The 24,652-nt window shown below is 36.0% G+C and overlaps 1 long non-coding RNA gene across 3 annotated transcripts in view; it reads right to left on the reverse strand.

Moving 5' to 3' along the window:
* Positions 1-24,652, reverse strand: part of LOC148128923 (uncharacterized) — a 144,077-nt gene that overhangs the window by 103,050 nt on the left and 16,375 nt on the right. Inside the window, exon 3 of one of the 3 annotated variants that reach the window (XR_015745873.1) lies at positions 21,564-22,404. The exons of the other annotated variants lie outside the window; for them this stretch is intronic. This is a non-coding gene — a long non-coding RNA (uncharacterized LOC148128923). Of the gene's footprint in view, positions 1-21,563; positions 22,405-24,652 lie in introns of those variants that run through there. 3 annotated transcript variants of the gene reach the window in all.

The raw sequence follows: 24,652 nt of genomic DNA on the forward strand, positions 1-24,652 counted from the left end.
CAAGTGCAAGATACTTTTTTTCCATGTCTGGTGGCTATGCCCAGAAATTAAAAAATATTGGATTAAAATTCAAAAATAGCTAAACAAAATCACCCACTGTTGAATAGAGTTGAAGCCTGAATTGCTTCTCCTGGGGATCATTAAGGGTAAATACCCCCAAAAGATTAAATATTTGACTATACACATTATTACGGCAGCAAGAATTGCACTAGCACAAGCTTGGAAAATGTCTAACATACCGTCAAATTGTTTAATAATCTGAAAACTTTTTGAATGCTCAGAAATGGATAGACTCACCATAGAACTGAATAACACGGAAGACTCGGAGTATTATGCAACATGGAACAATTGGTATCAGTGGATAGACAGTAGAAATATGAAAGATATAGTTTAAAAATAAGTTTAAAATTTTTCTCTCTCTCATGTTGCATATATGATTAATGAGAACCTGTTGAAATGGATGAACATTTGGAATGTGTGAATATAGCCAAGATTTGTTTTTGTACTGTCAGAGAATGATGGTGAATTGTACCAACTTATTTTCTTTTTATAGATATATTTGTATTTTAATATTTTAATTTCAATAAAAGCTTTTTAAAATTCAAAAAGGAATAACTGATTATCACTAAGATTACAAGATAATAAAATTTAAGAGGAATAAGGGATTGCTGAAGGATAGTAAAATATCAGATGAGAATCTCACAGAGAGGATATCACTGAAACAGCAGAATGAAAAATGGCCTTGTGTCCATGATTTGGACTGCAGATATTTCCCAGAACTTCAATATTCCATCCAAATTATTTTGGAATTTCCTCAGTTAGAAAAACCAAGGAACTAATCAATTCTGAAAACATTACCACTTAAGAATTAGTATATGACTATGGGGGCTATATCTTGTCTACTTCCCTTCCTGGGACTTTTCATATTAACACTGCTGTTTTAGAAGGTACTGTTGTTCTATGAAGGCCAGAAGAAGCAAAACTGTGCTTACTAGAACTTATTATAGAGAATGAGATAAATGACCTTGAGGAAATAGGCAAACATCATTACATGAACAAAAAAGGCTGAAACATTCCTTGTCCTGGAAAACAAAATACTATTCCAAAGATACATAGGCAAATTCTTTCCTGATTCACTGTGATTTAAAAGGGAGAGGGTAAAGCAAAATCATATTTGCTTGATTGTTACTGTAATCTATGTCAATAAAAATAGTTCTTTTTTTCCAGAGTCATTTTCATGACTTGATCTATCTCATAAAGCTGACACTTGTACAAATAAATCTCTAGAACAGTCTTGTATCCTGGAATGAGGAAACACTCCTAAAAGTGTATGAGCCAATTTGAATTGATCCATGGCATTGAATATAGAAGAGACAGAAGCCTTGAGCAGTGTCTAAATTTAAATTAATTAAATTACATGGATTCAATTAAATGTCTATCCCATAGTCAACCCTTAATAAAAGTACACATAGTGGAAACTCATGATCACCAACTTCCTGGAAGGAGAAGAAGCAACTTTAATGGAATAGAATAGAATGGAACAAAATCTATTCAGACTTGACTCTTGCAGATTAGTTAAAAAACATTTTGAAGGAATCTCAGTATAGTCTTTGGGAACAAAATCTATTGCCATGTTACTTAGGATATATTTGAATTCTGGATATTTTCACAAATAATTCATGAATTATGTTTATACAATTGCATGATGACACAAGACACATGACATCTCTCTCTCTCACACACACACACACACACACACACACACTCACACACACACATGTTGAAAATTGTTTTTGGACTTCTGGTTTGTCGGCTTCGGCAGCGGCAGGGATTCGCGATACTGCGCGATCCCTGCGGCGCTAGCCGCCTTGGTGCCTCCGATCCCGACGGGTCTGGAGGCTAAGGCTGCCCCGTAGAGGCAGCCGAAGACAGGGGGATCCGGAGAGGGGTTTGGGAGTGTTGCAGACCCCCTCCCCAGCCGGCAAAACCCCCTTTTCTCAAGGCGGTGGAGCGGCGGTCTGTAATGGCCGCCACAAAGAAGCCGGCAGCTGGGTAAGACTGTGCAGGAGGAAGAGGGAGAAAGTTTTGAAGAGAAAGTTTTTTCTTGGCTGACCCAGGACTTTAAGATACACCTAACATCCTGAAAACTATGACTCTTTGAATGATACTTTGTTTCCAGAGGAGAATTTCAAGCGGCAAATTTGAGGTGCTGAAAGGGAAAGTTTACTCTCCTTCCCTATGGAATCAACAAATGGATATTGAGAAACCTGTCTTTTTATAGAAGGTAAAAATTTGGCTCCTTGTTATAAGTGGGAAGGGAGAGGACAAAAAAAAATATTGAGATCTTGTTGGAGGAGATGCCTTGAAGATTTTGAGACTAGAAATTAATTGCAACAAGGCTTTAAAATATAGATTGGGCTTTTCTTTTCTTTTTATTGATATTACCCCAGGAAGAGAAAGTGAGAACTTTGTGCTTTGTTTGGACTGATTGATGACTCTGGGACTTTGGGGAACTGTTCTAACTTTTGAAACATCTTGGTTGTTTTAAGAAGAAGAAAAAAAGAAAAGATTTACAATGGCTTTACCTGTTGATGAACTTAGAAAGGAATATGGAAAAATAAAGAAAGAAGGCAAGGACGCTGTGAAAGAAGCCTTTCATTTTTTAGAAATGGCACTTGCTATTTATCAGCAAACACAACAACAGATGGAGAAAGCAGAAGAAGAAGAAGAAGAAGAAGAAGAAGAAGAAGAAGAAGAAGAAGAAGAAGAAGAAGAAGAAGAAGAAGAAGAAGAAGAAGAAGAAGAAGAAGAAGAAGAAGAAGAAGAAGAAGAAGCCATCTTTAATTAATCCAAAAATTTAATTAAGAAAGAAAGGAGAAAGAGAGGAAGGAAAATGAAGGACTTAAGACTTAAAAAACACCCAAGAAAGAGAAAAATAAGATGCAAAATCAACACAATGTTAGAAAGCAAAAGAAAAAAAGGAATACAACAGAGAGGGGAAGCTAACAAGGCAGAGGTTAGGAGAGGGGGGTAAAAGGTCAGGTGGGATAAGAAAGGAAGGGAAAAGTGGGGGAAGCCACAAAGGTATGAAACAAGATGGGAAAAAGGAATTTTTTTAGGGACAAAGGGTAATGTATAATTTCTTTAAAAAAGAAGATTCTGCAAGGTACATAAGATGGTATTGTAGTATTTGTATTAGAAATAGAAAACTAGAATGTTATAAGAATTAATAAAAGATTAAAATATTGAAATGTTTAGTAATGATAGACTTTAAAATTTAACAAAATATTAAAGGGAATGTTTAAAATATTGAGTTTAATTAAAGAGTTTAATTGACTATTGTGTTGATGTTATTATAAACTTATTACTGTAGCATTTGTTTTTGAAATAGATAATTGGAATGTTACAAGATTTAATATTTAGATTTATTATCTAATTATGTATTTAATCATTTTGGATTTATTATTTTTTCTTCTTTTTAAAAGTTAGTAGGTAGAATGTACTAAGCAGAATCAGATTGGGTACTAGGCGTTATTTTAAATGTTAATTTAGGGGGACGATAGAAAGGCATCATACTCTGATTAGTGATTCCAGGAGAAATCCTTTTTTTTTTTTACTATAGGGAATGAGATAAATGGATAATTTGGAAAGAATGGACAAAAGATACAAGCACAATGATTTAAATTAAAATGAATTAAATAAAATAGAATTAAGAAGAGTGAAAAGTGGGGAGAAGCTATATAGAAGATATAGAATGGTAAATAAGATAGGTAATGGTATATAAGATGAGCACGAATTTAATTGAAGTCCATATAGAGAGAGGTAATCTGGGGCCAAGTTACTTTCTAAAAAGAAGTTTTATGTTTTTGTGTTTTGTGTGTTTATGTCTGTGTGAGAATTAATAAAACCTTGGAGGAATGTTGGATGAGAATAACGGTAACCCAAGTCAGAGAGAAATGAAGATGATAACTATAAATTGGATAAATATAGGAAAATAATAATAATAATAATGAAATTGAATAAGAGTAAAGAGAAATTTGGAATTGACATGTACATGGTTTAACTTTTTTAGTGAATCTAACTGCAAGATTGCTATATGCTTTTTTCTCTTCATTGCTCTGTAGCTTATTTGAAGCAGTATCTGTGAGCAAAGCAGTCACTGAATAAATGAAAAATAAACACAGATTTCTTTACTCAGCACAGTGATCTGTCACAGTACCTTAATAGAGGCATGGTGGTGTATAATCTGCTTTTCTCCCTTGCAATGTTGACCATCTAATGCTACTTCTAGTAATGATATTGAGAAGCCTGATATTTACCATTCAAATTTATTGGGAACTTTAATATCAACAACAGTTTTGCCTTATTTGGAGTGACTCAACACTTACGCATCAGCTTATACATACATACCTTTGAAAGAATCCAGAAGCTTCAGCCACTGAGCCATACTGGGTATACAAAGAAGGACACATATAACATCTTTCCTGCATGAGGTGCCCTTTTGCTTTTGGATTCAATTCAAGGTATAAAGTTTTACATGACATAGGGCAAGGCTATCTATGGAAATGGCTTTGACCCATCAGATCACATCACATGATCACATCACATCCTGTCCCAGCAGGGAAAGTAAGCTACAGATCCTCTTAGTCAAAGAATTTATATTGGTGAGGAAGAGGACTATTTTGGTCTTCTTATACACTTTTCTGGATGCCTCTTTGGATGCCAACTTGGAGAACCCGATCTGGTCCCTAGCACATCAGGAGGGGAGATGGCAATACATCTGAAGGCAGCTAGTGTATTGTACACTGCCCAGTTCTTCTCTGATAGATGGTTGAGAAATAAATAATATAAAATTAAAAAAAAGTAAAATGCACATATACATACTGATGTTGTTGATATTCAAATCCTAATACTAATGCTATGAACTTTAATGGATAGGATAGGATAGAATAGAACAGAATAGAATAGGAGCTGGAAGGGACCTGGGAGATGTTCTGGTCAGCTCCCTGCTCAAGCAGGAGAACCTATAGTATTCCAGATAAGTGACTGTCTGTTCTGTTCTTAAAACCGCCCAGTGATTGAGCGTCCATGATTTCTGAGGGCAAGCTGTTCCACTGGTTAATTGTCATCACTGTTAGGAAGTTTCTCCTTAATTCCAGGTTGCTTCTCTCTTTGATTAGTTTCCAAACATTGTTTCTTGTCTTGCCCCCTGGTGCTCTGACCCCTTCTTCTTTGTGGCAGCTCCTTAACTACTGGAATATTGATATCATGTCATCCCTAATTCTTCTTTTCTGTAGACCAGCAAAACCCAAATCCTGCTTCATATATGTTTTAGTCTCCAGGCCTTTGATCATCCTAAATGCTCTTATCTGACCTTTTTCCAAAGTCTCAACATCTTTTTTGTAGTATGGTGACCAAAATTGGTTGCAATATTCCAGGTATGGTCTTACTAGTTTTATAACAAGTAATCTGGCTTTCTTCTAGACTTCTATTTAGAAAGTCCTAATTTTGAAGAATGTATATTACTGCACATTTATGTCTGGCCCAATCTTAACCTACATAGTGCTCCCTTATTTGCTGCCCAAAATGGGCCGGATCTTTTTACATTACATTTTTGTCATATTATTAAGTGACATCACTGAAGCCAGATTACAGAATCAGTATCTCATCAAATTAGTTTCTTTCATTTTTAAGAAGACTTTCCTGCCAAGTTTGCTTCACTGGTCTTTGTTCTACACGCAAATTTGTATTTGGCAAGTACAGCATACAGTAAGGTATTAAATTTTGCAATTTCCATTAATGATTATAGTCCATTAACCGCTACTAATAGTAGTTTTACTCATTGGATATTTACAATTAAGTGTAATACATAGAAAAATGTACCAGTAGTATATCAATTGTGATAATATTAGATATTGCAATGAATGCATGAGATACTTTGATAATTAGGTATTACAATAATTATAAGATCATAAATTAAAATAAGGCATTTGGGTATTCTGGGATACTTTCTTCATGTTATTATTGTTCACAGTAAATATACTGCTATCATTTAGATCATGATCCAATTAAATAATTAATTTAAAGAATAAAAATTAATGTTACTCCCTCAATATATTCATCAAAATTGCAAGAGCCTCCACAGCTGTTTTATTCATTGTATGTGAATGGATTATAATATGAAGCAGAAAAATCAGAAATCATAGGGTCATAGCAAATATAAAATTTTCTCATTTTGTAGTTTGAACTTAGCAAATCATAGACAGATCCCTTAGTTGCAGTTATAATCCACTACTGTCATATGGAAATTTAACTGTAGATAAAAGAAAATGCAGCTGTCTTTTGATAATTGATTTTTTCATGTCTCCAGTTTCAACATAATTAAAGGAGAATCTGGCACCTATTTCTGGTTAAAAGAAATAAAATTGCTAATTTTCTCCATGCTGATATATTGTTATTGATACCCTATGTATGTTGTTTCAACATTTTATGTTGGATGATATTCTTTTAAAATGAATTATTGCTACTTAAATAGGCTTGTCCCTGCAAAGCTTCTTTTCCCTGAAAAGAAGAGGCTTCCTTGTAAATATTGCCTAGATAAATAAGATTCATGCAGCAACCAAATGTTCAGAGTAGTATTCCTTTCCTGATTCCCATCATGTTCAGATATCCCTAAAGCTCCATTCATCATCCTACTGTTGTTCTTGCACAATGGCACTGTGACACTTGCTTAGGAACACACAAGACATTGTAAATGGAATTCAAGAAAACTTGCCAGAAAAAACTTTATTTCTTTGGCAACTTTATTAATTCTCTGAGATCTCTGAGGTATTTTAGATAAGATTTATTATGGCACCTTTTAGGATAGAGGAAGCAGAGCAACAATTCCAAAAGTTTGTGCAGGTAAAGAACAATCCTGTCAGAAGGACCTCAATGAGTTGTTGTGTTCCAGTATTGTTTTTCTATGGACTTTACTGTATTTTGATTTTATTTGTAAGATGCCTTAAGGATGGGAATCATTGCTGTGGATAGATTGGCTGATACAAGCAGGAGAGACTTGGGTTCAAGTTCCTGCTCAGCCATAAGATTCTAGGTGATGGTCACTGTCTGTCTGATCTACCCACAGTATGTTGCAAATAATGGAAGACCCTTATGGACTTTGTCTTGGGTTCCAGAAATAAATATGGCATACAAATGCAACAAATAACTGATAAAAAATAAAATACTTCTTAGTTCTGTAGCTACGCTTTGCAATTCTGCAGTCTTTAGCTTTGGGGGCAAGTTTTAAAAATGCACATTGTCTCTGAGAATTGGACATAATTTAAAAGAAGAAAGAAAACATATCTACAAGGAATTAATGAGTTAAATTATCTGGCAGTTAGAGATGTTCATGATACCTAGTTTTATTAATTTTACCTTGCTTCAGGTGTCAGGAGCTCATAACAAACTGAATATGATTGACACACTCAGCAGAATGAAGGTAACACTTGTTTACTGTTTGTGTCATTATAAACTATATGTTTAAAGTCTATCCCTTTGTTTGCCAGACTTTATCTCGGAATATTTGCTACTGTGATATCTACTCAAAACTGCATGCCATAATGTTTCAGGAGGTGACTACCCAAATTAAAGATTGAGGAAGCATGTGAATAGCACATATTAAAACAGTGGTAATTATATGGCATGTTGCTCAGATTTTAGAAAAAGATAATCAACAATGGACTTTTTTTTTCAAGCTCAGAATTCACCTTGTAGACATTTGAATACTAATCTGTTCATGCAGTCCCAATTTACAATTTGTAATTAGGGGTATATCAGTGCCAGAATGGCAGTCATAATTACTGCAACAGTAATTTGGATTAAAAAGGGAAAAGGTGATTCAGAAGCTTTATGAGACTACAAATAAGAGCAGTTAACTACTCCTTAAACTAACTACATCTTTTCTCAGACTACATAAGCTAGATAAAGCTTTCATATAATTGTTTGATGGAGTTAGTAGTAACACGAAGGCCCCTGCATCTTGTGAAACATCTTTTTTTCTTTTGAATCAATTCAAGCAATTCAAATAAATGGTAATGAAGATATTTGCATTTGATGCACAATTAATCAAACTTATTGTCTTACCTTAAATCTGTGATTCTGAAGTAACTCTCTGCTTATATTCTCATCCTTGGAGGAGCTTCCCTATAAATCTCTTTATGTCAATCTAATATTGATAATTGATGGAATTAATAAAATATCTAAAAATTGGAACAAAATTTTTAAAGAAATAAGTCAAACATGAGAGCTATGGAAATGGCTGCTAAATAACTCCAATATGATAGGTCTGGCCATCACGGCTTCAAATGTAAAGATGTTTCATGTCAGGATTGTCCATAGTCTTAATTTTCTGTAAATTAAGTTCTGCCATAAAATGTAAAAATATTGATCAGATACTAAAATTTATTTTGATAAAAAAAAAAAAAGCTTGAATGTGATATAGCAGTTTCATCACCAAAGACACAATGGTTTGGAGTTCAGATAGTTTGGACAATGATCTAAAAAAATAATATTGGGCAGTTTTCAGTTTTATTTTATTTTCTTCAACTGTATGACCAATACATTACATAGTCAAGCAGAAAATAGAGGCTCAGTAGATAGAGCCAAATGATTAATCAAGATGTGACAACAGTTATCTACTGAAACCCATGCATTGGATTGCCTGCATAAGAAGCAGAATTGTTCCTTGAACTCCTACAGTTCAAGTGCCAGCTGGTACACTGAGTACAAGCAGTTTTAAAATCATTGTTGATTTAGTGCAGATCTTCCAGCATACTATGGCATCAAAGAGATTGATTTTATTCCTTACCTCTATTCATTCAACCCAAAATTGAAGCTCTTTGGTAACTCTTGATCTCTTAACCATCCATTTTAAACAGATCTATCTCCAATTTCCAGATAAATCTTAGAGATGTATGATTCATTCACGAATGGATCTCTTTGGAGGTTCATCAATATGACCAGCATACTGTTAAATCATCCAGCAATTATAGTGACAGGGAAAAAAAATGAGGAGTATTCATTCTATGCTCAAATATTCAAATATTTTACTACCAGTTCTGTGTGGCGTGGTGGGCGTGGTGTGGCTTGGTGGGCATGCAGGGGAAGGATACTGTAAAATCTACATTCCCTCCCAACTCCTGGGGGAAGGTTACTGCAAAATCCCCATTCCCTCCCCATTCCTGGGTGAAGGTTACCGCAAAATCCCATTCCCTCCCCACCCCACTAACCTGATTTCCAGCTTCATTCTCCTGTGCTGGACAACAAAAGAAGACCCAACCCATCAGCTCGGGAGGCAACCCACTCGGGAGTTGCAACTCGGGAGGCAACCCACTCGGGAGGCAGAGAATAGACAGGGGTGGGGCCAGTCAGAGGTGGTATTTGCCAGTTCTCTGAACTACTCAAAATTTCTGCTACCAGTTCTCCAGAACTGGTCAGAACCTGCTGAATACCAGCTCCTCAGCTTCCTGGAGACTTAGGATCCTATACCAAGCACCTTGCTATAAAGAAATCATTTTCATACAGATTTTACAATAACAAATATGGTCTCTCCTTCTTTGCCATCTAAGTTTTTGTGAAGCATTTTATGATAGGCTAAATTTGTTTAGATTATATGTCCTATTTCAAAAATATAATGATTCTTCAGAAGTAATATGAGGTAATATGAGTAATATGGGGGGAAATTGGGTCCATGTGCAATTGTGCAAATGTCAAAACTATGTGGCATTTGATTCTTAGCCTCTTAAAATTAATTTTATTCACAGATGGATGAAAAAACTACTTAGAAGTTCTTGGATTGATGAAAATATATAAATATATATTTAGTTGGAGTATGCATATTTCTTCAGAATGTTGCAATTCATACAACATATACTATGTTTATATATTACTATATATTAGGATAAACATGTGTTGGAGAAAATATACATAAACGTAATTAGAAAATGGGAAAGCTTCATAGCTCTTCTGGCACTAGTTGGATCATATTAGCAAATAGAAGTTCAGGTCCAGAGCACAACAGCATGTAACAGTTTCTATCCACAACTGACTACTGCCTTTTATTGTTGTTTTTAAAAATTCTATCCCCACTTACCAAGCAGCAGATAACATGTGACACACTCTAACTTTTAGATGCAAAGATAAATACTTAAATCCACTCCCCCAAAAATGGTGCAGCTCAATTGTTGATGGAATCTGGATTGCTAAAATGCCCTTGGCGATGGTCAGAAGCACTTTGCTGAGGATCTTCTCAGCTCTGATAGCATTGTAAACAAAATGTAATATTACTTAAGTGTGGCATTGAAATTTATAATTCTCATGGATCAATATATAGAAAAACTTACCCAAAATTGCTATTTTATATTATCTCAGAATCTCTGAAATTATTTGCCTTGGTATTATTTCTTCTTAGATAGGTACAGGAAGTTTTAAGATTTGTGTTTCATATTTTGACATGTTACTGATTTGTTAATTTTAATAACTTATGTGGAGAAAAAAGAAATGAGGGAAACTAACAACATTGATTCGTATGATGGATTTCAATTCTCTTGAATTTGGGAATTTCTATTTTTGTTGCTGCTGTTGTTGTTTCTGTATGTTCTTTCATATCATATTTAACTTGCATTTGTTCTGTGTTCTTCCGATATTCCAATAAAAAGTACTATCTAGTTTAAATAATATACTATGTTAGTCTATTATTTTATATGTTTATTAATCCCCAAATTTCTGTTTGGTCTTAATGCAAAAGCCATACATATGTTCCTGCACAATGAAAAAAAATACTATTCTTTTTCCCAAACATATCTCTGACAAAAACAAGACTACTGAAGAATTATTAGTATCCTCAGTTGCTTTGTCAAGGTTTTTATTAAAGGCTCCTCCCACTGCCCCAGATTTTAAATAAAAGTATTTAAGAGTATATAGGCCATTTTGTAGTTCAATAACAGAAGTAAGAAATCTAGTGGTAAACAGATTGTTCACATTTATTTTCACATTATAATAAAAAATTTAAAAGTATAATAATAAAACATGCAATTATTTGCTCATGCCTTTTTATAAATTGACAATATAGAGGGAAAAAAATAAAGGTAATCAACTGGAATTGATAAAAATTAAATTGAGATGGTTTCATTTTTAAATTCTTCATTTTTGGCTCTCATCCATCAAGAATTATGCTCAACACACCTCACATAGCTAATAGTTAGGGATATAAAATAGGAAACTACTTGTGCATAACTGTATTTTTTTTAAACTGAGGGCATACAAAAATCATGAATTAGTTTGAAAGCTGGGTTGTAAAAGATTTTTAGACAAAATTTCTTGTCCTTCTTAAACTAAATTACTTTGTGATCTAGGTAGTAAACTAAAGTCATTATTTAGAATTCATTGTTGAAATTAAGAGAACAGTTGTACTCATTTCTTGACAGTCTAGAAATTTTTTTTACAAGGGAATCATTTAAAATTTGCAGGGCAATTTTAATCTTGAGATATAGGGTTGCAGTCTTAGAACTTTATCTCTTTTTCCTGGTTAGGAGTTTCTAATGCAATTCTTAAACATATATATGTAAATGTAATTTTATTTCTTAAAGTTATTGAAAATAAAAGTAATAAAAACCAAATACAACCATAGAGAATAGTTATAAATATAAATGAAAATTATCATTTAATGTTTCATGAAATTTATGTTAATTAAATTATATAGCAACGTACTATGTCATCTTCTCAAGTCTGAAAAAGATTATTCAACAATATTTCTATTATTTAAAAGCAGGAGTAAGCCTTTGTTTCTATTTTATAAGATTATGCACCCTGTTTTATCCCAAGCTCAATAAACCCAAAAGTGTTCAAAAGTTGAGAAATTCCATATTTTAAGTACATAATTCAACATCTAGAGATCACAAAATATTTGTTCCCAATACTGTGTTATGTAAAGTTAGCATATACTGAATTACAATATTGAGTTAATGGAATATCTAGAAGGATGGAATATCTAGAATGTCACATTCTTGGGAAAAAGGAAAGAAAGGAATGTTGAGATTGAGAAGAGCCAAACACAGAGACCAAAATGTCTTTTACCATCATTACAAGACCAAAGAAAGCAAGGAGGTAGATTTGGGAGGAAAATAATTCTTCTCTAGAATTTCTTTACAGATAGTCCTCGACTTACAACCCCAATTGAACCCAAAATTTCTGTTGCTAAGTGAGACAATTGCTATGTGAATTTTGTCCCATTTTATCATCTTTATTGCCACAAATTGTTAAGTGAGTCATTGCAGTTGTTAAGTTAGTAATATGGTTATTAAGTGACTCTGGCTTACCCATTGCCAGGTCGCAAAAGGTGATCACATGACCCTTGGGCATTGCAACCATCATAAATATGAGTCAGTCTCCAGCCATCTGAATTTTGATTATGTGACCATGGGGATGCTGTAATGGTTGTAAGTGTGAAAAATGGTCATGTCATTTTTTTCAATGTCGTTGAAAAAACATATATGAAGAAAGAAATTCTAATTGTATCTGGTTTTCAGAAACATCATTCAATAAAGTTCTACAGACCTTTGTACACTGTCTTGCTTTCATTATATCTATATATGAATTCATATTGTGAAGGACACAACTTTTTGATAACATATTCCCTACTGCATCTATCTATAATTTTCTCAGTCTTCCCTTTCTTCAAACCATACACTTTTTATTAATATATTTGCTATGCAATGTGGTATTCACGTAATAATTCATTGTATTTAATCATTCTATTCATTCTTGTCCTATTGTCAACCCTGAAACTGATCTAATCGAAACCATCTTGACAACTTCAGTGTTGCCACACTGGAGCTGAGGGATAGGGAGGGGGGATTTGAGCTAGGTGGGATTTTGTAGCCAAACAAAATCCTTTATTGTGGGAACCAAGGACATTCTCACAGCTGGTCAGAGGAAGGCACAGTGATGTCACCAGGCAACCAGACAGCACCATGATTGGACCATGTGACTGATTGTTTTGAAAAGGTGACAAACTTTTACTTTTCATTAGGTGAAAACCACAACAATCCTCAGAGTCAGTTTTCACCAGATTTGTGCCAATATGATATATCCAATAAAGCTATTCTTTGAGGTATCTACCTGCCTCAGAGTTTTGCTTGTTATGGGTTTATTACTTGGAACTCTGACATCTATATTTTCTTGTTTTATCCCCACCTTTCTTAAGCCCTACTGCATTAATTTACTTTCAGGCTTCCCCTTAAATAGCCTATCCTATTTTTAACCATGAAAGTTCAGTTTAAACAAAATCATAGCTCAAAGGGTAAACCATGACCATTCTTCCACATAGTCTTCTCGATGGATTCTTGTAAGCTTTGCATTGTTGATTAGATCATGTATAAATTGCTTATATACAGCATAGAAGGCCAAAGTGAAGTGAACGTTTTTAAATTACATAAACAAAGAAAATTAAGCCCATATTTTAACATGGATTGAGAAATTAGCTAAAGAATTATTGTGGGGTTCACTGATAAGTTAGCCTGCAAAATCTATCAGAATATTGTAAATTCAGAAGATGGAAGTGGGTGAGACAAAAATTCTATGGATGTATGCCTAAATCCTGCCGGACTTTAACTTTGCAAGTTTTGTGATCTAAGTAGTTCCATAGCAGAGCTGAAAAAAATTGGTTCAACTGCTCAAGGAGGAAAATATTTTGGACACACAACAATGTGGTTCCAAAGCTCTACCAGTATAAGACTGTCAGGCTCACGGTGGAGTCTTGGCAGCCCGACACTGGAAAAAGTGCCTCCTTCACTGCCTGCCTCCTCCTCATTCTCTGGTGATGAGGGAGCACAAGTAATCCTGTTACCTATCGACTTAACCTACCATTACAATTCAAGAGGATACACCCGGTATTTCATAGCAGCCTCTTGAAACCCACAAACATGACAAAATTAGAACCCAGACTTAAGACTCCAGGCCCTGTGAGGGATGATCATTACAAATATTGTAATGTATTGATATTATAGATTCCCAGAGATGGAGGGGGTGTTGCAATATCTTGCAGGTGGAAGAGATACCTTATAGACAAGGCCTCGTGGGTGTGGCATACTGATATAGCAGCCCCTTGATTACTATGAATATACCACCATAGGAACCCCACAAGGGTTGGTGGGAGGGGTGAATCTGAATGAATATAATTGTGGCGTTTGTCTTCCAGGAGGAGCCGTGGTAGGGAAGGCCACATGTCGGGCTCACGGTGGAGTCTTGGCAGCCCGACACTGGAGAAAGTGCCTCCTTCGCTGCCTACCTCCTCCTCATTCTCTGGCGATGAGGGAGCGATGCCTGCTTCTTCAATCCTGGCATCACTCATGGACTGCTCCAAGCTCAAAGAAGGCACCTCATTCACTGGGGGAACGATGCCTCCCTCTTCTGCCTAGGCATTGTCCATGGACTGAGCCAAGCCACAGTTGCTCTGGAAAGCCGGAAATAGCAACAGCTGTTTGGTGGTGGTTACAATTGTAGAATAGCGGCATTTGGAACAATCAGTGGCATGCGGAGGCTTTGGAGCACTGTGATCGTCTACAGGGTTGGCTGGGGTGTCTTCCTACTGTTTTACTGTTTATATTGTTTGTTTTGTTTTTCCTGGGGTGGTGGGGAGTTAGAGGTGAGTGGCTAGGTTAGGTGTGAGTAGGTGTGGGGTAGAGGCATTGGAAGAATGGGGGGGATATAGGTTAGCTGGGTGGGGTTGACAAGTAGCTATAATAAGTGCTGAGAGGCAGTTGCTCTAAGTGCTAGCTTTGCTTGGAATTGATCTAGTGTTGCCTTTGGGGATTATTGTGAAATTGACTGATAAAATAAACCCTGGTTACTGCAATCTACAATCGTGAGTACCTTGGTTTTTCAGTGCAAATCATCAGATATCCAGCGGGGCTGACGAAGACCCTTATATGAAGTTATTTCAAACTGAAGTTAGCTCATATTAGTTCATACTGAAATTTAAAGAGTGAAATAACCCACTGACTCCTCATTCTGCATTATTCTTGATAACCTAAAGATGCCCTAGCATATCCACTTTGATATTTATTATTTTTTATTATTTATTTATTATTAATCCAGTATTTCATGTGTCTGATATTTTATTGACTGCTTCAAGATATAAATTGGAGTGGGACATATTCAGCTCCAGGCTAATCTATTATATCATTCAAACATATGAGTGCTGAACTGCTTTGCAGGAAGCATCCTTATCTCATTTCAAAATATGTTCATTTTGAGAGTTACTCTTACTTTCTTTTCTATTGGGCATATAATAAATGTATACATCTCTGAAAAATACTGCTCTGTCATGGATGATTCTCAGTAACAATCTAACATTTGTAAGAAACTGTAATTTTAAAAATAGTTTACAATAATGCTTACAGGATGCTTTACATCAGAGGTGGTATTCAGCAGGTTCTAACCAGTTCTGGAGAACCGGTAGTGGAAATTTTGAGTAGTCCAGAGATCCAGCAAATACTACCTCTGACTGGAGATTTTACAGCAGGTCTCCAAACTTGGTAACTTTAAGGCTTGTAGACTTCAACTCCCAGAATTCCTCAGCCAGCTGAGGACACACATTTTACAATATCCTTCCCCTGCCACGCCCACCAAGCCACGCCCACAGAATCAGTAGTAAACAAATTTGAATCCCACCACTGCTTTACATGTTTGAAAAAGATGAAAAGCATCTTGTCATGTTAATAGTAAAGATGAGTGTTGAATCTGATGGTATCAAAAAAGTATAATTAAGTTTCTATAGATATGTCTTTATCAATTTTGCAAACTTCCTTTAATGCAATAGAATAATAGTTATCTTTGTGAACAATACATAACATAGTGTTTATTTAAGCATTGCACATTTAGAAGTATGATATTATATGTGATAGTGGAATAATTATACAGCATAGAAGGCGAAAGAGTAATCCCAAATGCTCTTCAATTTCAGCCTTCACTTCTGGAGCATGTAGCCTTTCTCAATTTCATCAGGTTTTGGCAAATTTCCCAAACAGATTAGTCACAAACTCATTAAAAATATAGCAGACAAGACACTACAAAAAACACTGGGCTTCCCTCGGAATTCCTAAATAATAACTTTTGGAATGCCTAAATTAAATCTCAGTATTGCTTTGGTATATTTATATTAGTGAACTCTACAACAAATAAGCTGAAACTACTTATATCACTTATGTCCTTAGAATGTTATTGCTGGGAAATTAAACAAAGAGAACAAGAATTTAGTGTTTAGATGATAGACAGACAGAAATATTCATTGGTGCCTCTGCCTTTCATATTTCCCTTTCTCTGCTTCTCAATTTCCTTCTATATGATTTGTGGTTTTTCTGCTCAATGGGTGCCTTATGGAGTCAATAGTTAACAATCCTTGGCATATGTCACATCCTCACATTTCCTTTCTCTGTTTTAGCTGAAAATAACCACTAGTTTAACTACTTTGTAAGTTTTACCACGTTTTACATGCTTATGATATTCTTCCCAGGGTATATAGATATGGTTAATAATGACATTTAAATAAATACAATAAACACTCTCTTCTTCTATCACTACATACAATATAATGAAACCTTTTAAATTAGTAATATTTAAGAAGAATGGAGAAAAGCTGGACGGATTGTGATTATTCACATGGAGACAGTCAAAAGCTTCTTACCATTTGTGATCAAAAGGTCAAGATGGCAGCCATTATAACAGTTGAAAGTCTACACATTTATGTATTGCACATGTAAAACACCTAAAAATAGATGATAATTTGAAGTGATTGAAGTGGCCCTGTGGATGCCTTTGCCTGTTGCCATTGAATGCCTGAATTGTGGCATTGATAGCACATTTCACCCCCACATGCAACCCAATTTAAGAGGGATCTGTTTTCATTTCTCCAGCCCTAAGGGTCAATATCTATATGTGTAAAACATATTTAAACAGAACAAATTTTTGTATCTCTTTGTTTCAATCTAGTGGTTATCTGGATTTTGCAATCCAGATGTGGTAAGCCTAGTAGTATCAGAGAATAAAGCTGACATTTTACTCCAATTCCCATAAAATATTAAGGAACAATGGCATTCCATAACAGATTGTTGATGTTGTGCAACCCAAAATGTAGAATATGAAGAGGCAGAAGTAAGACTGGGAAGAGGCATGTTTATAGAGTACCTTGCTAGTCATTTTCCAGTTTTGCTGTTCTATCACTTTTCAGTGTTTCTCCCAATGAATGTTGTTAACTTCTTTGTAACTTGGCAAACTAATTGGTGGATCCAAAATGTAGCTGTTGTTATGTTCACGTGCTGAGAATTGAATTGGAATTGTAGATTGAACAAAATTGCAAAAGCAGGCATTAAAGCCTTCTTTTGCAATCCGCAATTTGGGAAATGAGAGAAAAATAAAAAAAGTGTCCCTCCTTTTTTTCCCCTCTTGAAAACCTTGGGAAAAAATAATGACTGGGAAGAGATCTTCGCCTCAGGATTCATCAACTAAATCACAACTATATATCTTTAATATACTGCATTACTAAACACTGTTTCTTCTTTATTTTCTTTTGTCAGGGCTTTCAATTTATGCATCCCATTCTCCTGACCCTTTAGTAACACACAGTATTTGCAAAGAACGTTGCTTCTTGCAAAAGATCTATTTACTTAAATGAAAAGAGGAACAAATGAGAAAGTTTTTCCTCTAAAATTGAATCTTCCTGATTTTAATTTTAAATAGTGGCAATTTGCATAAAGGTAGGAGGACGCGGTGGCTCAGTGGCTAAGATGCTGAGCTTGTCAATAAGAAAGTCAGCAGTTTGGGGATTTGAATCCCTAGTATCGCGTAATAGAGTGAGCTCCCGTTACTTGTCCCAGCTTCGGCCAACCTAGCAGTTTAAAAGCATGTAAAAAAATAGTAAAAAAATAGGCACCACTTTGATGGGAAAGTAACAGTGTTGGGCATTTAGTCATGCCAGTCACAAGACCAAAGAGATGTCTTCAGACAGTGCTGGCTCTTCAGCTTTGTAATGGAGATGAGCACCACCCCCTAGAGCCGGAAACGACTAGCACGTACCATGTTTCTCCAACAATACAGCCTCCACCAATACGAAGACCCAGCATGTTTTATCGGCATAAAATCAAATTAAGCCCCCCCCCCAAATTAAGGCCTATATTAAACATGCGAAATGGGGGGGAATGGCTGGGGGGGGCTTGCCATTAGGAGGTACTTTTGTTGCATACCTAGATATGGTGCTGCCTGCGTTGACTTTGGCGTTGGTGGGGCACTTCGTATCAGGAGACCTTTCTCCACCATTGCTTTCCCTTCTCCCTTGCTGCCATGGTGTTTAGAGCAATGCCGCAGCGTTTGGCGCAGCCATGCGCAGCCAGCCAGGGCTCCTCCCTGCAACCGGAGCCCGGCGGAGACACTCGGCTTCAGGCGCTCCTGTCGCCGCCTTCCCTTTGCCTTCAAAGGCAAAGCCAATTCTTTTAAAAATGACACCCTACTACCAGTACGACAAAGCCTCCCCTGCCTGAGAGGGCAGCCCAACCCCACGTGGGGAGGCAAATCTCCCGGGACCACAGCGCAGGATCGGCCCACCCCGGGAGAAGCGCCCAGCTGCCATCCCTGTCTGGTGCCGGGCAGAGCGCAAAGAGCTTCACCTGGGCCGCCCAGCGCAGCTGACAGGCAGGCCCTCCTGCCCGGTGGCGGAGCTCTTGCCAAGGCAGCAAGTACTTCCCCGCTGGACCCTCTGCTCATCCCGACAGGGCCGCACCAGAGCTGTGTGGGCTGGGCAGAGCCGGGAAAGCGAGCCGTGGGTGCATGCCTGCCTGCCAAGCAAAAGAGCCGGGCCGACCTGAGCTTGACTTCCTTCCCAAGTCCCTCCAGTGCAAACCCAAAGGGGCCACCGGGAAAGGCTGCCCGAAGCAGTGATAGCACCCACCCATCCATGGACAGGGAGGCAAGGCAACGGCCTGCGCCGCGCCCTCCTCTGAGCTGAGCCCCGCCGAGTCAGTGCCTCTGCCGGATGCCCGTTCCGCTGCAGCGTTTGGAGCTGCCGGCGCATTTGGAGATGCGTGGGGACCGGGACAGGCTGGGCGAGGGGTGGAAAGGAAGGGGCGGCTTCGGGCTCTCTCCACCAGCCAGGGTTCGTGCTGGAGGGACTTGGGAAGGAAGCCAAACGCAGGTTAAGTCACCCCCGAAAAGACGGCCTAGCCGTTTTTTCTGGGGTCAAAAAAAAATAAGGCCCGGCCTTATTTTGTGAGAAACACGGTATGTGTGAGAGGAACCTTTACTCTAGGGAATTTTGGCTCTTGCTTTCCTGGGATTTCCAAATCCAGCCCCCCCGCCACTTTCTTCTTCATGGAATAGCATCAGCAAAATAGTATCCCAAAAAGTTATTTAAAAAAAACAAAAATATTTTTGTAGCAGCAATTTGATAGTGACAAATAGATGGAAGGCAGGATTTTAGATGATTCATTAAACCTATCTGTATCTTTTTCTAAATGCTTAATAACTAATTGTGGCTGCACAATGGGCAAATAGAAGTATGACTAACCATGTTATTTGTCATCAGGTTTTGATGACTCTGGTGATACCCACGTTGATGCTGAATACATCTTGTTTCTGTGGTGTGTGTTAATTAAAATGCTGTATGATTCACTGACTCCTGCTGTTTCCATGCAAATGTAGGCACGATACACATTTCGAAGCATTTGTTTTTTTTTTTAAGTTTCAGTTATTGCCCATCCTCTGTTTTTTTTTCCAGATATTCATATATAATACACCATCATATCATAAAGTTAGTTAAATGTTAATTCTTTGTACTTCAGATGTGATCTTTCAGGAAGTAAATACACTACAAAGGAATGTTATAATCTATATGGATCTGATACTGGGAAAAACACATGACAAGGGAACTACCACAGACAAAGTATGTTTATGCATCATCTATGCTTGATCACAGCATGGCTCATCTAGTCAAACTTTTTTTTCACATATACATTTTTATGAAGTTATAAGTTATTATAAAATACAAACTAAAAAAGCAAATAAGAGGAGAGTGAGAGGGGAGGGGAGGGAAAAAGGGAAAGAAAAGTGAGGAAGGATAGGAAAAGAAAAAGAAACATTGACTTCCAACTCTCTTTGTTATAGTAAAATAAGACATTAACAACAAATCACAATCTTTTGCTTTTCCATAATAGTATGAACCAATCAGTGGTAGGATTCAAATTTTTTTACCACTGGTTCTGTGGGCATGGCTTAATGGGCATGACTTGGTAGCCATGGCTAGGTGGTCGTGACTTGATGGGCATGGTAGCAAGGTGGGATTCAGAAGCAGTTTTCATGTGGAAACAAAAGTACTTATATCCTTTTTTTAAGCAAAGTAGTCAATTTCAGCCAACTCCAACAGCTTCAGCAGCCATTCTTCCATAGTAGGAATCAAGGTGTCCTTCCATTTTTGTGCATACAATAGTCTTGCTGCTGTCAACATATATAGCAACAAAGTTCCAAACCTTTTCTCCAATTTTTTCCATTAAGCCCAAGAGAAAAATACATTTTTAAAGATTTGATATGAGTCATAGTCCAATTTTATTTTTTGCTTTATCATATGTACACTAAAGATGGTCAAAAATCCCTTCTTTGTTTTTACACTTCCAATATACATTTAACGTACCTTTATACATCTTATACCTTATACTTTTTGATGAAATACTCTTCTTAATTATGGACATTCTTCTCAGTAGTGATAAATGCAATTTATCCCATCTTTGTAGATCCTGTTTAATATCCCTCCAAAGAGGAACATAGTTATTTTCAAAGTTTTATGTTTGTGTTTGTCAACATAACCCCTAAACATTTCACCTTTTTTCGACCCTAAAATCTGACATGTTATTGAATATATCACTGTCCTGAAAGGACATATTCTTTTCCCCCCAAGTTTTATTAGATTTTTATATTTAAGTATACATCAATATCAATACATGAACAGTGTGGCCCCTGGGTATAATTCATTTTGATACAAACATCAATAATGATACTCATAATAGTTGTTATATTAATCAAACTTATATAATCCTATTATTAATATACATAGCTTTTTAAAGTAGTTATTCAGTATTTCACTATTCCATTTTAATGCCAATGATATTATAAACATACATGATAATACCATCTTTCAACCTCTGATCTTTTCCATCAAATTATTATTTGTATTCTGTTATATAAAAATTATGTCTGCTAATATTCCCCTTATTTCTTATTTCTACCTCTATTCTAACTTCTAATCAGGTCACCATTGCTAATTCTAATATTAATACACATATTTATATTAAGACTTCATTATTTGGTTGTTGAAGTCACAATATGCCATTCAAGTACCAGTCTTATGTTATTTAAACATGCCTAATAATACCATCTTTCAACCTCCAATCTTTCCATCTAACCATTGCTTCATATAAAGGTATGTATTCTTATATCTACCTCTATTCAAATTATATGTGTATGTGTGTGTGTGTGTGTGTGTGTGAGTGTGTGTCCTTTCTATCTATCATCTCTCATCTATTTTAATACTTCAATTCTTATTCATTTTTTGGCTTGCCTCCCATACACCTCTCTTGGATCTTTATCTCTATCAATATCTGTATCTTCACCATTCAGGCTGAATATTTCTCCCATCTGTATCCTCCTAAGCTGGTAGGTCTCCAGAGTATCCACCCAAGCCCCTATCTCCCTTTCAAAAGTATCTTCCAGGTTATCCGATTTCATTTTTAAATCTCTTAAAGTGCTTTTCCCTTGGTTTATTTCATCAGTCTTTATCATCTTCTCCTTCTCATCTTCTTGCTTTGTTTGGTGATTTGTCTGTTCTGTCTTTTCTTCCATTCTTTCTGCAATCTCCTCTCTTTCCTGGATTCTTTGATATTCATTCATTATCAGTTGTAGCATATTTTCTATTTCCCATATATGCCTTGCATTAGTTACTTTATCTCTCTGTGATTTTTTTTCCATAGTACCCCTAATGCTTTGAAACATCAACGCCATTTCTCTTGAAATCTCACTCATTTCCCCCTGATGAAGCATCTTGTCTTAATTTAATAAGTCCTGATCTTACTCAAGTCTAAAAACAATATATTCCAGTCCAATGTTACTCCTCAGGAAGTTCAATAATCATGGTTCTTTACATCTCAGGATTATTAATCAATTCTATTTAAGTAGTCCAGGAAGCTTCCACAAATTAAAAGTCACTGTGCTTTGAAAGGATATATTCTTAATCAACATTGTTGTTTTCTGTTTATTTATTCTGAAACCTGCCGGGCCCTAAATGCATTCTGTTTCCTCATCAAATGTTCTATATTATATTTTTGGATCCTGTAGAAATATGACCAAGTTATCAGCAAAGGTTCTCAATTTATAACTTCTTTCTTAATATTTATACCCCTTATTTTTCTCATCTCTATTCAAAACTTCCAAAACCAAACTAAACAGCAAAGGGGACAAATGACATCCTTGTCTTGTACCCTTTTGAATTTCACATGAATTAGTTAAATCACCATTTATGACAATTTTTGCATTCTGTGTAGATTGCTTTAATTCCTTGAATAAAATTCAGTCCAAAGTCTATTTCTTCTGGCACTTTAAACATAAAGCCCCAATTCAGATTGTCAAAGGCCTTTTCTGCATCTAAAAAGATTAAGGCAGCCTATTTCTCATTATGATATTGTAAATATTCAGTAATATTTAAGACAGTCCTTACATTATCTCTTAACTGCCTTTTTGGCAGAAAGTCTGCTTGGTCTTCATGTATATATACCTGTAAAATCTTCTTTAGTCTTTCTGCCAAAGTAGCAGCAAAAAGTTTATAGTTATTGTTCAATAATGAAATCTGTCTATAATTCTTTGACCGTTCTATGGGAGCAACACAGCTTCTTTCTGTGTCTGGGGTATATTCCCCCCCTGTAATATACCATTCATTGTGTCTTTCAGTGGTTGAAGAAGTTTATTCTCAAAACACTTATAATATTAACTTGTAAGACCATCTGGGCTGGAGCTTTACCTGGCCTCATTTTTACCAAATGGATGGCCTCCAAATCTATTGGACTTGATTTATTACCATTTCCTAATTAATGATTCAAGAGGCAGCAGTTTAGGACCATCCTTCTCCCTTGGTGCACACCAATATAACTTAAGACTGTACAATCATATCAAAATATCACAATGCCATATGTGATGAAAAACTGAAGCCACCACTCTTTTAATAAGCACATGAGATTCATGTTGCCTTTGTGTAGGCAGAAGGCCACATCTCTGCAGATTTGAGATGGTAGAATATTTCAATATATTACATGGACATGATACATAAGTTGTGATTGTTAATAAGTTAAATTTGATTTTAATTTCTAAAAGTACCTGAAATTCTAAAACAGAAATGAGCAACCTGGGGGCTTTATGTGATATTAAGCATCATTTTTTGTGATTTTCCCAGAGCCCCAAGATTGCATTGTAAATATTCAGCATGGAATTCTTTCAATCCCTTAAAACAATCCTCTAAAATAAATGACTTGTATCTAGTCAGCTTAATGCATATATTCAATGATTATTAAAAACACCAATTTTTTCCCAAAAATTCAAATCTGAGTTCCTCCAGTATCCAATATCTGGCTAAAATAAAATAAAATAATAAAATAAATAAATATTTGCTCTTTGAAAAGGATATAATAAAATATGAATCTATGAAAGCTACTGTATTAACCTTTACACAAATATAGGTATTTAATGAAAAATAGATGGGTGTTTTATAGGAATGTATGAATCAGTCTAATTCAGCCCATTTTATTTATGCATGAATTCAATTCTGTGTTTGTTCCAATAAGTATCCATTACATGATTTTTAATCTTGTTGAAAAATGCTTTATCATCAAACATAATATCTTTGTTGCAATAAATGGACTTATAATAAGCAACTACTTATTGGCATTGGATTCCATCTCCACAATCTCCTTCATCTAACTATAGCACATCACTATGTCTCCTGTTTGCAAATAATTGCCATTTGTTTTGGGCTAATCTATTTAAAAGCCTGGTCAGAGTATTCTCCCTCCCTCCCTCTCTTCCAGTTCTTTTCTTGTTTCTGACTGATGCACCATTTAATCATTTCTTAAACAGTGTCTGGTAAAATAGTAAGCATTTCAGAGAAAGAACATTGGAGACAACAACTGACAAAAACAATCTTCCTACTGTGTTCCAAAGGTCATTCATGTATCAGGCAATTGTTATAACATTATGCTATGCTGAGATAAGGGGGCTTTCCTTTCTTTGCAAACTAGCTAGTGAAAATGCAGGCTTGGATTACAAAAATGAAAGAACCAGAAGGTAAATGGGATAGGACTGCTTGAGCCCACAGGAACAGGAAAATGTGACCAGAAGCTACATGTGTCATGATGCATGGATAAGACAATATTATCTTTAATCTATACTGGTGACAGGATAATATGGCATAGAAAATCCACAGTTCATGAAAGATCAGTTATTATAGGGAGAGACAGGCTGACGTCATGGCAACATGGTGTGGATTAGCAGGGCTTCGCAAAATCCAGCCAAATTCTGCCCACCAGGAGGT

Source organism: Notechis scutatus, chromosome Z, assembly GCF_049901735.1.
Source record: "Notechis scutatus isolate UNSWTSFEM ecotype Mainland chromosome Z, rNotScu1.2, whole genome shotgun sequence".
Lineage (NCBI taxonomy): Eukaryota > Metazoa > Chordata > Lepidosauria > Squamata > Elapidae > Notechis > Notechis scutatus.